General features: G+C 28.2%; 1 pseudogene; it reads left to right on the top strand.

The window, feature by feature from the left end:
- Nucleotides 1-11,627: 11,627 nt before the first annotated feature.
- LOC106315355 lies at nt 11,628-13,624 on the top strand (annotated as a pseudogene).
- Nucleotides 13,625-13,676: the final 52 nt, after the last annotated feature.

Genomic DNA, 13,676 nt, shown 5'->3' with positions numbered 1-13,676 from the left:
TTTCATATTTTTGAATTTTTCTCAAAATCTACTACGAAAATATTAAATTTTTGGGTAAATGCTCTATATACTGAAGCCTATGATCTTTAGTGTTGTCTTAAAATTTCTAAACACATTCTATATTTGTATTAATATATATTAAACTATCTTTCATGGGGCATGGGCATCGTTTTTAATTTTTTTGTAAATTAATTTAGTAAAACTTCATAATACTCCCTAAATTGGTGGACTAACCACTATAAAATCACTGTTTTCTAGAGAAACGGAGACAAAAAAAGTTTCAAACCTCTTTCACCTTCATCATATGTTAGTGAAAGATGCAGCTATGCATTAAAACAGTAATTTCATATTTTTGAATTTTTCTCAAAATCTACGGGTTAACCCCGTACGAAAATATTTAATTTTTTTATAAATGCTTTATATACTAAGCCTATGATCTTTAGTGATGTTTTAAATTTTTGAAACACATTCAACATTTGTATTAATGTATATTAAACTCTCTTTCGTGGTATACGGGCATCGTTCTAATTTTTTGTCAATTAATTTAGTAAAACTTCATAATACTCCTAAACTAGTGGACTAACCACTATAAAATCGCTATTTTCTAGAGAAACAAAGACAACAAAAGTTCCAAACCTCTTTGATATTCATCATAAGTTAGTGAAGGATGCAACTATGCATTAAAACAGTATTTTCATATTTTTGAATTTTTCTCAAAATCTATGACGAAAATATTTAATTTTTCTATAAATGCTCTATATACTGAAGCCTATGATCTTTAGTGTTGTTTTAAAATATTGAAACACATTCAACATTTGTATTAATGTTTATTAAACTTTCTTTCATGGTATATGGCATCGTTCTAATTTTTTGTTAATTAGTTCAGTAAAACTTCATAATACTCCCTAAACAAATGGACTAACCACTATAAAATCGCTAATTTCTAGAGAAACGGAGACAACAAAAGTTCTAAACCTCTTTGACCTTCATCATATGTTAGTGAAAGATGCAACTATGCATTAAAACAGTATTTTCATATTTTTGAATTTTTCTCAAAATCTATGTGTTAACCCCTACGAAATTATTAATTTTTTTTGGTAAACGCTCTATATACTGAAGCCTATGATCTTTAGTGTTGTTTTAAAATTTCTAAACACATTCTACATTTGTATTAATGTATATTAAACTATCTTACATGGGACATGAACATCGTTTTAATTTTTTGTCAATTAATTTAGTAAAACTTCATAATACTCCCTAAATTGGTGGACTAACCACTAAAAAATCGATGTTTTCTAGAGAAACGTAGACAACAAATGTTTCAAACCTCTTTGACCTTCATCATATGTTAGTAAAATATACAAATATGTATTAAAACAGTCTTTTCATATTTTAAAATTATTCTCAAAATCTATGGGTTACGCCTACGAAAATATTTAATTTTTTTATAAATGCTCTATATAGTGAAGCCCAAGAACTTTAGTGTTGTTTTAAATTTTGAAACACATTCAACATTTGAATTAATGTATATTAAACTCTCTTTCATGGGACATGTGCATCGTTTTAATTTTTTGTCAATTAAATTAATAAAACTTCATAATACTCCCTAAATTGGTGGACTAACCACTATAAAGTCTTTGTTTTCTGGAGAAACGGTGACAAAAAAAGTTCCAAAACTCTTTGACCTTTATCATATGTTAGTGAAGGATGCAACTATGCATTAAAACAATATTTTCATTTTTTTGAATTTTTCTCAAAATCTTTGGGTTAACCCCTACGAAAATATTTAATATTTCTATAAATGCTCTATATATTGAAGCCTATGATCTTTAGTGATGTTTAAATTTTTTGAAACACATTAAACATTTGTATTAATATATATTAAACTCTCTTTCATGTATATGGGCTTATTTTTAATTTTTTGTCAATTAATTTAGTAGAACTTCATAATACTCCCTAAACTAGTGGACTAACCACTATAAAATTGCTATTTTCTAGAGAAAAGAAGAAAACAAAAGTTCCAAACCTCTTTGACCTTCATAATATGTTAGTGAATGATATAACTATGCATTAAAACAGTATTTTCATATTTTTAAATTTTTTTCAAAATCTATGTGTTAACCCCTACAAAATTATTTAATTTTTTCGGTAAATGCTCTATATACTGAAGCTTATGATATTTAGTGTTGTTTTAAAATTTCTAAAAACATTCTAAATTTGTATTAATGTAAATTAAACTCTCTTTCATGGGACATAGGCATCGTTTTAATTTTTTGTCAATTAATTTAGTAAAAGTTCATAATACTCCCTAAATTGGTGGACTAACCACTATTCTCTAGAAAAACGGAAACAACAAAGGTTTCAAATTTCTTTGACATTCATCATAGGTTAGTGAATGATACAACTATGCATTAAAACATAATTTTCATATTTTTGAATGTTTCTCAAAATATATTTGGTAACCCCTATGAAAATATTGAATTTTTCGGTAAATGCTCTATATACCGAAGCCTCTGAACTTTAGTGTTGTTTTAAAATTTCTAAACACATTCCAAATTTGTATTAATGTATATTAAACTCTCGTTCATGGTACATGGGCATCGTTTTAATTTTTTTCAATTAATTTAGTAAAACTTATTAATACTTCCTAAATTGGTGGACAAACCACAATAAAGTCGTTGCTTTCTAGAGAAACGGAGACAACAAAAGTTTCAAACCTCTTTGACCTTCATCATATGTTAGTGAATGATGCAACTATGCATTAAAACCGTATTTTTATATTTTTGAATTTTTCTCAAAATCTATATGTTAACCACTACGAAAATATTTAATTTTTCTGTAAAGGCCCAATATACTGAAGCCTATGAACTTTTGTGTCGTTTTAAAATTTTGAAACACATTCAACATTTTTATTAATGTATATTAAACCCTATTTCTCGGGACATGGGCATCGTTTTAATTTTTTGTCAATTAATATAAGAAAACTTCATAATACTCCCTAAATTGGTGGACTAACCACTATAAAATCGCTATTCTTTAGAAAAACGGAGACAACAAAGATTCCAAACCTCTTTAACCTTCATCATACGTTAGTGACGGATGCAACTATGCATTAAATAAGAATTTTCATATTTTTGAATTTTTCTCAAAATCTATGTATTAACACCCATACGAAATTATTGATTTTTTTCGGTAAATGCTCTATATACTGAAGCCTATGATCTTTAGTGTATTTTTAAAATTTCTAAATACATTCAACATTTATATTAACGTATATTAAACTCTTTCTCATGGTACATAGGCATCGTTTTAATTTTTGTCAATTAATTTAGTAAAAGTTCATAATACTCCCTAAATTGGTGGACTAAACACTATAAAGTCGTTGTTTTCTGGAGAAACGGAGACAAAAAAGTTCCAAAACTCTTTGACATTCATCATATGTTAGTGAAAGATGCAACTATGCATTAAAAAATTATTTTCATTTTTTTGAATTTTTCTCAAAATCTATGGGTTAACCCTACGAAAATATTTAATATTTCTATAAATGCTCTATATACTGAAGCCTATGATCTTTAGTGATGTTTAAATTTTTTGAAACACATTCAACATTTGTATTAATATATATTAAACTCTCTTTCAAGGTATATGGGCATATTTTTAATTTTTTGTCAATTAATTTAGTAGAACTTCATAATACTCCCTAAACTAGTGGACTAACCACTATAAAATCGCTGTTTTCTAGAGAAACGGAGACAACAAAAGTTTCAAACCTCTTTGACCTTCATCATATGTTAGTGAATGATGCAACTATGCATTAAAACCGTATTTTTATATTTTTGAATTTTTCTCAAAATCTATATGTTTAATTTTTTCTATAAATACTCTATATACTGAAGCTTATGATCTTTAGTGTTTTTTAAAAATTTCTAAACACATTCTAAATTTGTATTAATGTAAAGTAAACTCTCTTTCATGGGACATAGGCATCTTTTTAATTTTTTGTCAATTAATTTAGTAAAAGTTCATAATACTCCCTAAATTGGTGGACTAACCACATTAAAATCGATATTCTCTAGAAAAACGGAAACAACAAAGGTTTCAAATTTCTTTGACCTTCATCATATGTTAGTGAATGATACAACTATGCATTAAAACATAATTTTCATATTTTTGAATTTTTCTCTAAATCTATTTGTTAACCCCTAAGAAAATATTGAATTTTTCGGTAAATGCTCTATATACTGAAGCCTCTGAACTTTAGTGTTGTTTTAAAATTTCTAAACACATTCTAAATTTGAATTAATGTATATTAAACTCTCGTTCATGGTACATGAGCATCATTTTATTTTTTTTTCAATTAATTTACTAAAACTTCATAATACTTCCTAAATTGGTGGACAAGCCACAATAAAGTCGCTGCTATCTAGAGAAACGGAGACAACAAAAGTTCCAAACCTCTTTGACCTTCATCATATGTTAGTGAAAATGCAACTATGCATTAAAACAGTATTTTCAAAGTTTTGAATTTTTCTCAAAATCTATGTGTTAACCCTACGAAAATATTTAATTTTTCTATTAATGCTCTATATACTGAAGCCTATGATCTTTAGTGCTGATTTAAATTTTTGAAACACATTCAACATTTGTATTATTGTATATTAAACTCTCTTTCATGATATATGGACATCGTTCTAATTTTTTGTCAATTAATTTAGTAAAACTTCATAATACTCCCTAAACTAGTGGATTAACCACTATAAAATCGCTGTTTTCTAGAGAAACGGAGACAACAAAAGTTCCAAACCTCTTTGACCTTCATCATATGTTATGTTAGTGAAAGATGCAACAATGCATTAAAATAGTATTTTCATATTTTTAAAATTTTCTCAAAATTTATGTGTTAACTAACCCCTACGAAAATATTAAATTTTTCGGTAAATGCTCCATATACTGAAGCCTATGATCTTTAGTGTTGTTTTAAAATTTCTAAACACGTTCAACATTTATATTAATGTATATTAAACTATCTTTCATGGGACATAGGCATCGTTTTAATTTTTTGTCAATTAATTTAGTACAACTTCATAATACTTCCTAAACTGGTGGACTAACCACTATAAAATCGCTATTCTCTAGAAAAACGGAGACAACAAAGGTTTCAAACCTCTTTGACCTTCATCATATGTTAGTAAAGAATGCAACTGTGCATTAAAACAATATTTTCATATTTACAAATTTTTCTCAAAATCTATGTCTTAAAATCGCTATAGATGCTCTATATACTGAAGCCTATGATCTTTAGTGTTGTTTTAAAATTTCTAAACACATTCTACATTTATATTAACGTATATTAAACTCTCTGTCATGGTACATGGGCATCATTTTATTTTTTTTGTCAATTAATTTAAGAAAACTTCATAATACTCCCTAAACTGTTGGACTAACTATTATAAAATCGCTATTTTCTAGAGAAACGGAGACAAAAAAAGTTCCAAAACTCTTTGACCTTCATCATATGTTAGTGAGAGATGCAATTATGCATTAAAAACAGTATTTTCATATTTTTGAATTTTTCTCAAAATTTATGTGTTAACACCCCTACGAAATATTGAATTTTTCGGTAAATGCTCTATATACAGAAGCCTATGATCTTTAGTGTTATTTTAAAATTTCTAAACAAATTTTATATTTGTATTAATGTATATTAAACTCTCTTTCATGGTACATGGGTATCGGTTTAATTTTTTGTCAATTAATTTATTAAGACTTCATAATACTCCCTAAATTGGTGGACAAACCTCTATAAAATCGATATTCTTTATAAAAACGGAGACAACAAAGGTTCCAAAACTCTTTGACTTTCATAATATGTCAGTGAAGGATGTAACTATGCAGTAAAACAAAATTTTAATATTTTTGAATTTTTCTCAAAATCTATGTGTTAATCCCTACGAAAATATTGAATTTTCGGTTAATGCTCTATATACTGAAGCCTATGATCTTTACTGTTGTTTTAAATTTTCTAAACACATTTTACATTTATATTAATGGATTTTAAACTCTCTTTCATGGTACATAGGCATCATTTTAATTTTTTGTCAATTAATTTAGTAAAACTTCATAATACTCCTAAACTGGTGGACTAACCACTATAAAATCGTTATTCTCTAGAAAAAAAAAGACAATAAAGGTTTCAAACCTCTTTGACCTTCATCATATGTTAGTGAAGAATACAACTATGCATTAAAACATAATTTTCATTTTTTTGAATTTTTTTCAAAATCTATGTGTCCACTACGAAAATATTGAATTTTTGATAAATGCTCTATATACTGAAGCATATGATCTTTAGTGTTGTTTTAAAATTTCTAAACACATTCTACATTTGTATTAATGTATATTAAATTCTCTTTCATGGTACATAGGCATAGTTTTAAGTTTTTGTCAATTAATTTAGTAAAAGTTCATAATACTCCCTAAATTGGTGGACTAACCACTATAAAATCGATATTCTCTAGAAAAACGGAAACAACAAAGGTTTCAACTTCTTTGACCTTCATCATATGTTAGTGAATGATGCAACTATGCATTAAAACATAATTTTCATTTTTTTGAATTTTTTTCAAAATCTATGTGTCCACTACGAAAATATTGAATTTTTGATAAATGCTCTATATACTGAAGCATATGATCTTTAGTGTTGTTTTAAAATTTCTAAACACATTCTACATTTGTATTAATGTATATTAAATTCTCTTTCATGGTACATAGGCATAGTTTTAAGTTTTTGTCAATTAATTTAGTAAAAGTTCATAATACTCCCTAAATTGGTTCTAAATTGGTGGACAAACCACAATAAAGTCGCTCCTTTCTAGAGAAACGGAGACAACAAAAGTTTCAAATCTCTTTGACCTTCATCATATGTTAGTGAATGATGCAACTATGCATTAAAACCGTATTTTCATATTTTTGAATTTTTCTCAAAATCTATGGGTTAACCACTACGAAAATATTTAATTTTTCTGTAAAAGCCCTATATACTGAAGCCTATGAACTTTAGTGTCGTTTTAAAATTGAGAAACACGTTCAACATTTGTATTAATGTATATTAAACCCTCTTTCATGGTACATGTGCATCTTTTAATTTTTTGTCAATTAATTTAGTAAAACTTCATAATACTCTCCAAACTGGTGGACTAACCACTATAAAATTGCTATTCTCTAAAAACAGAGACAACAAAGGTTTCAAACCTCTTTGACCTTCATAATATGTTAGTGAATAATGCAACTATGCATTAAAACAGAATTTTCATATTTTTGAATTTTTCTCAAAATTTATGTGTTAACCCCTACGAAAATATTAATTTTTTTGGTAAATGCTCTATATACTGATGCCTATGATCTTTTGTGTTGTTTTAAAATTTCTAAACACATTCTACATTTGTATTAATGTATATTAACTCTCTTTCATGGGACATGGGCATCATTTTAATTTAATGTCAAATAATTTAGAAAAACTTTATAATACTCCCTAAATTGGTGGAATAACCACTATAAAATCTTTGTTTTCTAGAAAAAAGGGGACAACAAAAGTTTCAAACCTCTTTGACCTTTATCATATGTTAGTGAAAGATGCAAATATGCATTAAAACAGTATTTTCGTATTGTTGAATTTTTTTAAATATTTATATGTTAACCCCTATGAAAATATTTAATTTTTCGGTAAATGTTTTATATACTGAAGCCTATAATCTTTAGTGCTGTTTTAAAATTTCTAAACACATTAAACATTTATATTAATGTATATTAAACTCTCTTTCATAAGACATACGCATCGTTTTAAATTTGTGTCAATTAATTTAGTATAACTTCATAATACTCCCTAAATTGGTGGACTAATCACTATAAAATCGTTGTTTTCTAGAGAAACGGAGACAACAAAAGTCTCAAACCTCTTTGACGTTCATCATATGTTAGTAAAGAATACAACTATGCATTAAAATAATATTTTCATATTTTTGAATTTTTCTCAAAATCTATGTGTTAACCGCTACGAAAATATTTAATTTTTCGGTATATGCTTTATATAGTGAAGCCTATGATCTTTAGTGCTGTTTTAAAATTTCTAAACACATTCAACATTTCTATTAATGTATATTAAAGTCTCTTTCATGGGACATAGACATCTTTTTAAATCTTATCAATTACTTTAGTAAAACTTCATAATACTTTCTAAATTGGTGGACTAACCACTATAAAATCGCTATTTTCTATAGAAACGGAGACAACAAAAGTTTCAAACCTCTATGACTTTTATCATATGTTAGTGAAGGATGCAACTGTGTATTAAAATAGTATTTTTGAATTTTTGAATTTTTTCAAAATCTATGTGTTAACCGCTACGAAAATATTGAATTTTTGGTAAATTCTCTTTATACTGAAGCCTATGATCTTTAGTATTGTTTTAAAATTTCTAAACACATTCTAAATTTGTATTAATGTATATTAAACTCTTTTTCATGGTACATGGACATCGTTTTAATTTTTTGTCAATTAGTTTAGTAAAACTTTTTAATATTCCATAAACTGGTGGACTAACCACTATAAAATTGTTATTTTCTAGAAAAACGGAGACAACAAAGGTTTCAAACCTCTTTGGCCTTGATCATATGTTAGTGAAGGATGCAACTATGCATTAAAACATAATTTTCATATTTTTGAATTTTTCTCAAAATCTATGTGTTAACCCCCTATGAAAATATTGAATTTTTGGTAAATGTTCTATATACTGAAGCCTATGATCTTTAGTATTGTTTTAAAATTTCTAAACACATTCAACATTTCTATTAATGTATATTAAAGTCTCTTTCATGGGACATAGACATCTTTTTAAATCTTATCAATTACTTTAATATTCATAAACTGGTGGACTAACCACTATAAAATCGCTATTTTCTAGAGAAACGGACACACAAAAGTTCCAAACCTCTTTGACTTTCATCATATGTTAGTGAAAGATGCAACTATGCATTAAAACAGTAATTTCATATTTTTTAATTTTTTTAAAATCTATGTGTTAACACCCCTAAGAAATATTGAATTTTTCAGTAAATGCTCTTTATACCGAAGCCTATGATCTTTAGTGTTGTTTTAAAAATTTTAAACACATTCTACATTTGTATTATTGTATATTAAACTCTCTTTCATGGTACATGGGTATCGTCTTAATTTTTTGTCAATTAATTTTGTAAAACTTCATAATACTCCTTAAATTGGTAGAATAACCACTATAAAATCGCTATTTTTTTGAAAAATGGAGACAACAAAGGTTCCAAACCTCTTTGACCTTCATCATATGTGAGTGAATGATGAAACTATGCATTAAAACAAAATTTTCATATTTTTAAATTTTTCTCAAAATCTATGTGTTAACCCCTACGAAAATATTAATTTTTTTGGTAAATGCTCTATATACTGAAGCCTATGATCTTTTGTGTTGTTTTAAAATTTATAAACACATTTTACATTTGTATTAATGTATATTAAACTCTTTTTTCATGGGATATGGACATCGTTTTAATTTTTTGTATTAATTTAGTAAAACTTCATAATACTCCATAAATTAGTATACTAACCACTATAAAATTGTTGTTTTCTAGAGAAACGGAGACAACAAAAGTTTCAAACATCTTCGACCTTCATCATATGTTAGTGAAAGATGTAACTATGCATTAAAACAGTATTTTCATATTTTTGATTTTTCTCAAAATTTTAACCCGTACAAAAATATTTAATTTTCCGTAAATGCTCTATATACTGAAGCCTATGATCTTTAGTGTTTTTTAAAAATTTCTAAACACATTCTACATTTGTATTATTGTATATTAAGCTCTTTTTCATGGTACATGGGCATCGTTTTAATTTTTTGTCAATTAATTTAGTAAAACTCATAATATTCCATAAATTAGTGGACTAACCACTATAAAATCATTATTTTCTAGAGAAACTGAGACAACAAAGGTTCCAAACTTCTTTGACCTTCATTATATTTTAGTGAATGATGCAACTATACATTAAAACAGTATTTTCATATTTTTGTTTTTTTCTCAAAATTTATGTGTTAACGTATGGATAACGCCTACAATTTAGCACATACGATTTCATTATAAAATTGACAAAAAAATATTGTTATAATGAATGCATAATCTTATTAAGAACCTCGTGGGGGTCGCATGCTTATTCTTCATGATCTTCGCCATAGTTCTACTTTACGACCAGTGTCAAATTGCATCGTCTTTGATTCTCTATCTATGACTATAGTATATGAGTTTTCAAAAAGTCAAAAAATTCACCGCAAATTTTTATACCGATTGGGTATTAATGTTGGAGTAGTGTATTTTGTTACAACTCGGCGTGTTTCGGGTTTAAGATGTCACACCTCATAAATAAAGGGAATAAGGTGATTTCTCATCATTATCTCCCTAATCAACTAAAACATTGTAATTATAATATCTTAAGCGTGACCATTACAAAATACTATATAAAAAGGAACCAAGTAGCTAAGAAAAAAACAGAAAAATGGAAGGCTGGTAACTGATGGTCCCTACTATTCAGCATGATGGGGTAAGAAAGAAATAAACAGAATAGTTGTCGCTAAGAAACGGATCCAAGGTGGGATGTGGTTGGAGAGATTTATAACAGCAATGAAAAGAATAGTTATTAAACAGTTATCTTCTAAATGTTCTTAATTCCTTACTCTGTGGATTTTCTTCACATTATATATGTTTAGATCAGGATCTCCACAGTCTTATAATATAATGGTTTAAGATATTAATCAAAAATCAGAAATTATATATTGAAGAGAAAACTAGAGTTATTATGAAGGTTACATATATTTATATTAATTATACTTGTAAATTATTGGTTATACTGTAGCAATAATTCTCATAAATATCTTAAATTATTGGTTATACTATATATAGCAATCATTCTCAGAAATATCTTAAATATTAAATAGAACTGTTGTCTGTTGCTTGTTCAAAAAAAAACAGAATTCTGTTGAAAAACCTCAGTGTGGAATACATGTGCCACCTCTATAAATAAGTGAATGAGGGGTAGCCTCTCTCAATCAAACCATAACATTTTGTTATAGTCATGATCCTTTATATACTAAACCACAAGTCAGCTTACCAATAAAAATTTGCCACATAATATTTTTACAAAATTAATTAAAATACAATTAAAACAAAATAATATTTAAGAAAGAAACTGTAGCAACAATTTCTTTTGCATGAACCCTAAACCACTAACCACGATTCTCCTCTTTCGACAATATATTTTTCTCTATTTCTATATATTTCTAGAATTTGATTAATGAGTGGCAGCGAAACTCTCAGTTTGTCTAATGTAAATTAAGAAAAGTATGTAATCTCAATACACTAATCAATTCTTTAAAGACGAAAATTCCTCGGCCACAATCGTTTTCTGAGCTCTTTCACATCTTTAGGTGCCAAATCCAGAAACGGATTCGAGTTAGAATGTATGTAGTAGCTGCTTCCGTTGGAGGAGCACGAGGGTAAATGCTTCATCAATTGGTTTTCTCAGCAAAATTTTCAAGGATTCTGATAATGGAACTAGACGAGGCAACAGTACGCAGTAATCGCCGTCTCTGTTAATCGCTTGGAGACAGAGATTTTCATCTCTTTGTGTTTCAGATTCGCGAGGAATGACTGATGCGTTAAAGTAAGAAGCTCAACAAAGAGAATCCATGTATTCACGTCTACATGTAATTTCTTCAATCCTTTGTTTGACACCAAATTGCTTTTTTCTAAGTTTGATTTTTAGTTTCAGGAAACGGTTGCTGTGAGAAAAGCTTCCAAGAGAATTTTTGGACTCGACCTTGCAAGGTGCAATTGATAGCTAAACATAATTTTTGTGGACATTCATTGTTACAAAATTCAAGATTGTTTAATCAATAGTTACGCCACCAACTCTCTTCTTCAGGTTCTTTCATCTTATATATTTTTTCCTACATTTTTGTAAGACATGCATACACAAACTAATATTTCATTATATATTCTATACTCCAACTAGTTAGACTTCGTAAGATTTGCATGTAAAACTAAATATTTACAAAGTATAAACGTAAATGTCGAGCGCAAGCAAGGGATAATTAAAAGAAACAATTTGCAAAGTAATATTTGCCTCTTTCGCTGTTTTCTGCAGATAAGAGTTTTATCAATGATCAAGCCCATATTGGTTAAAAACACCAAAGAAATGATGACAAACTTGGACTTTCCTGAATGCATTAAACTAACTGATTTGGGCTGTTCTTCGGGACAAAACACGTTCTTGTTCATGTCTGAGATCATTAACACAATCAGTATGTTATGTCAAGAACGAAACCAAAACCCGCCGGATATTGATTGTTGTCTGAACGATCTCCCTGGTAATGATTTCAACACGACGTTCAAGTTCATAAGTTTCTTCAACGAAAAGCTCACAAGCAAAACACCATGCTTTGTCTCTGGAGTACCTGGTTCCTTTTACTCAAGGCTCTTCCCTCGCAATAGTCTACATTTCATTCATTCAAATTACAGTCTTCATTACCTCTGAAAGGTATCATAAGTACTTAGAGCATGATTATCTGTTGGGACATTTTTTGGTCCTTAATTTTTTTTTTTTTTTCTGATTTAAAAAAAAAAGAAAAAAAAATTAAATATGAACCAATTACAAACAGTTAGGGACAATCCTTGGGACGTTACTTAATTAGTGACATTTGAACAAAGTTTCTAGCAAAAAGTTGGTGGGTCCCACACCAAAAACACTAAGGATCAATGTTGGGACTACCAATAATGTTGCTCTGAGTTATAACTTTCTACTTTTACTTTTAGCAAAAAAAAACTTTCTACTTTTAGATATCTAAAATTATTTATAGGTACTAAGCTTATGACAATGGAATTTTGGTCTTGTAAGGTTCCGGAAGGACTGGAGAAGAAAAAGATTAGCGTGTACATAACAAGTTCAAGTTCTCAAAGTGATTACAAGGCTTATAAGAATCAATTCCAAAAAGATTTTACGACATTTCTAAGAATGCGCTCTGAAGAGATGATATCTAATGGACGCATGGTTCTCACATTAATCGGCAGAAAGACTCTTGATGATCCATTATACAGGGACTGTTGTCATTTTATGACATTATTATCAGATTCTCTTCGAGACCTAGTTTTCGAGGTAAAATATCAATAGATATCCATTTTTACGTATTTTAAAATATGTTTATGCATGGTTGGTTGGCTTCAATGATTAGGGTCTTGTGAGTGCATCAAAGGCGAATTCGTTCAAGATGCCGTATTATGATCCGACCGACGAAGAAGTTAATGAAATTATTAAAAATGAGGGGTCATTCCAAATAAACGACTTAGAGACACATGCATTTGATCTTGGCCATTGTAAAGGAGAAAGTAGCTTGCAATCATGTGGAGCTAAACCAGGGGAAAAAGAGGCAAATTGCATGAGAGCAGTGAGTGAAAAGATGCTTGTAGCTCACTTCCAGGATGCCATTAATATCGATACAATGTTTCAAAAATATGCACAACTGTTGGATAAACTTGAAGTTACTTAGGCTATAAGTAATAGATATCCTAATGAGTTTAGGAAATATTGTGTTGTGTTTA

This window comes from Brassica oleracea, chromosome C9 (genome assembly GCF_000695525.1).
Source record: "Brassica oleracea var. oleracea cultivar TO1000 chromosome C9, BOL, whole genome shotgun sequence".
Classification (NCBI taxonomy): domain Eukaryota; kingdom Viridiplantae; phylum Streptophyta; class Magnoliopsida; order Brassicales; family Brassicaceae; genus Brassica; species Brassica oleracea.
The sequence above is the reverse complement of the archived record's forward strand: the minus strand, read 5'-3'. Positions and strand labels throughout refer to the sequence as shown.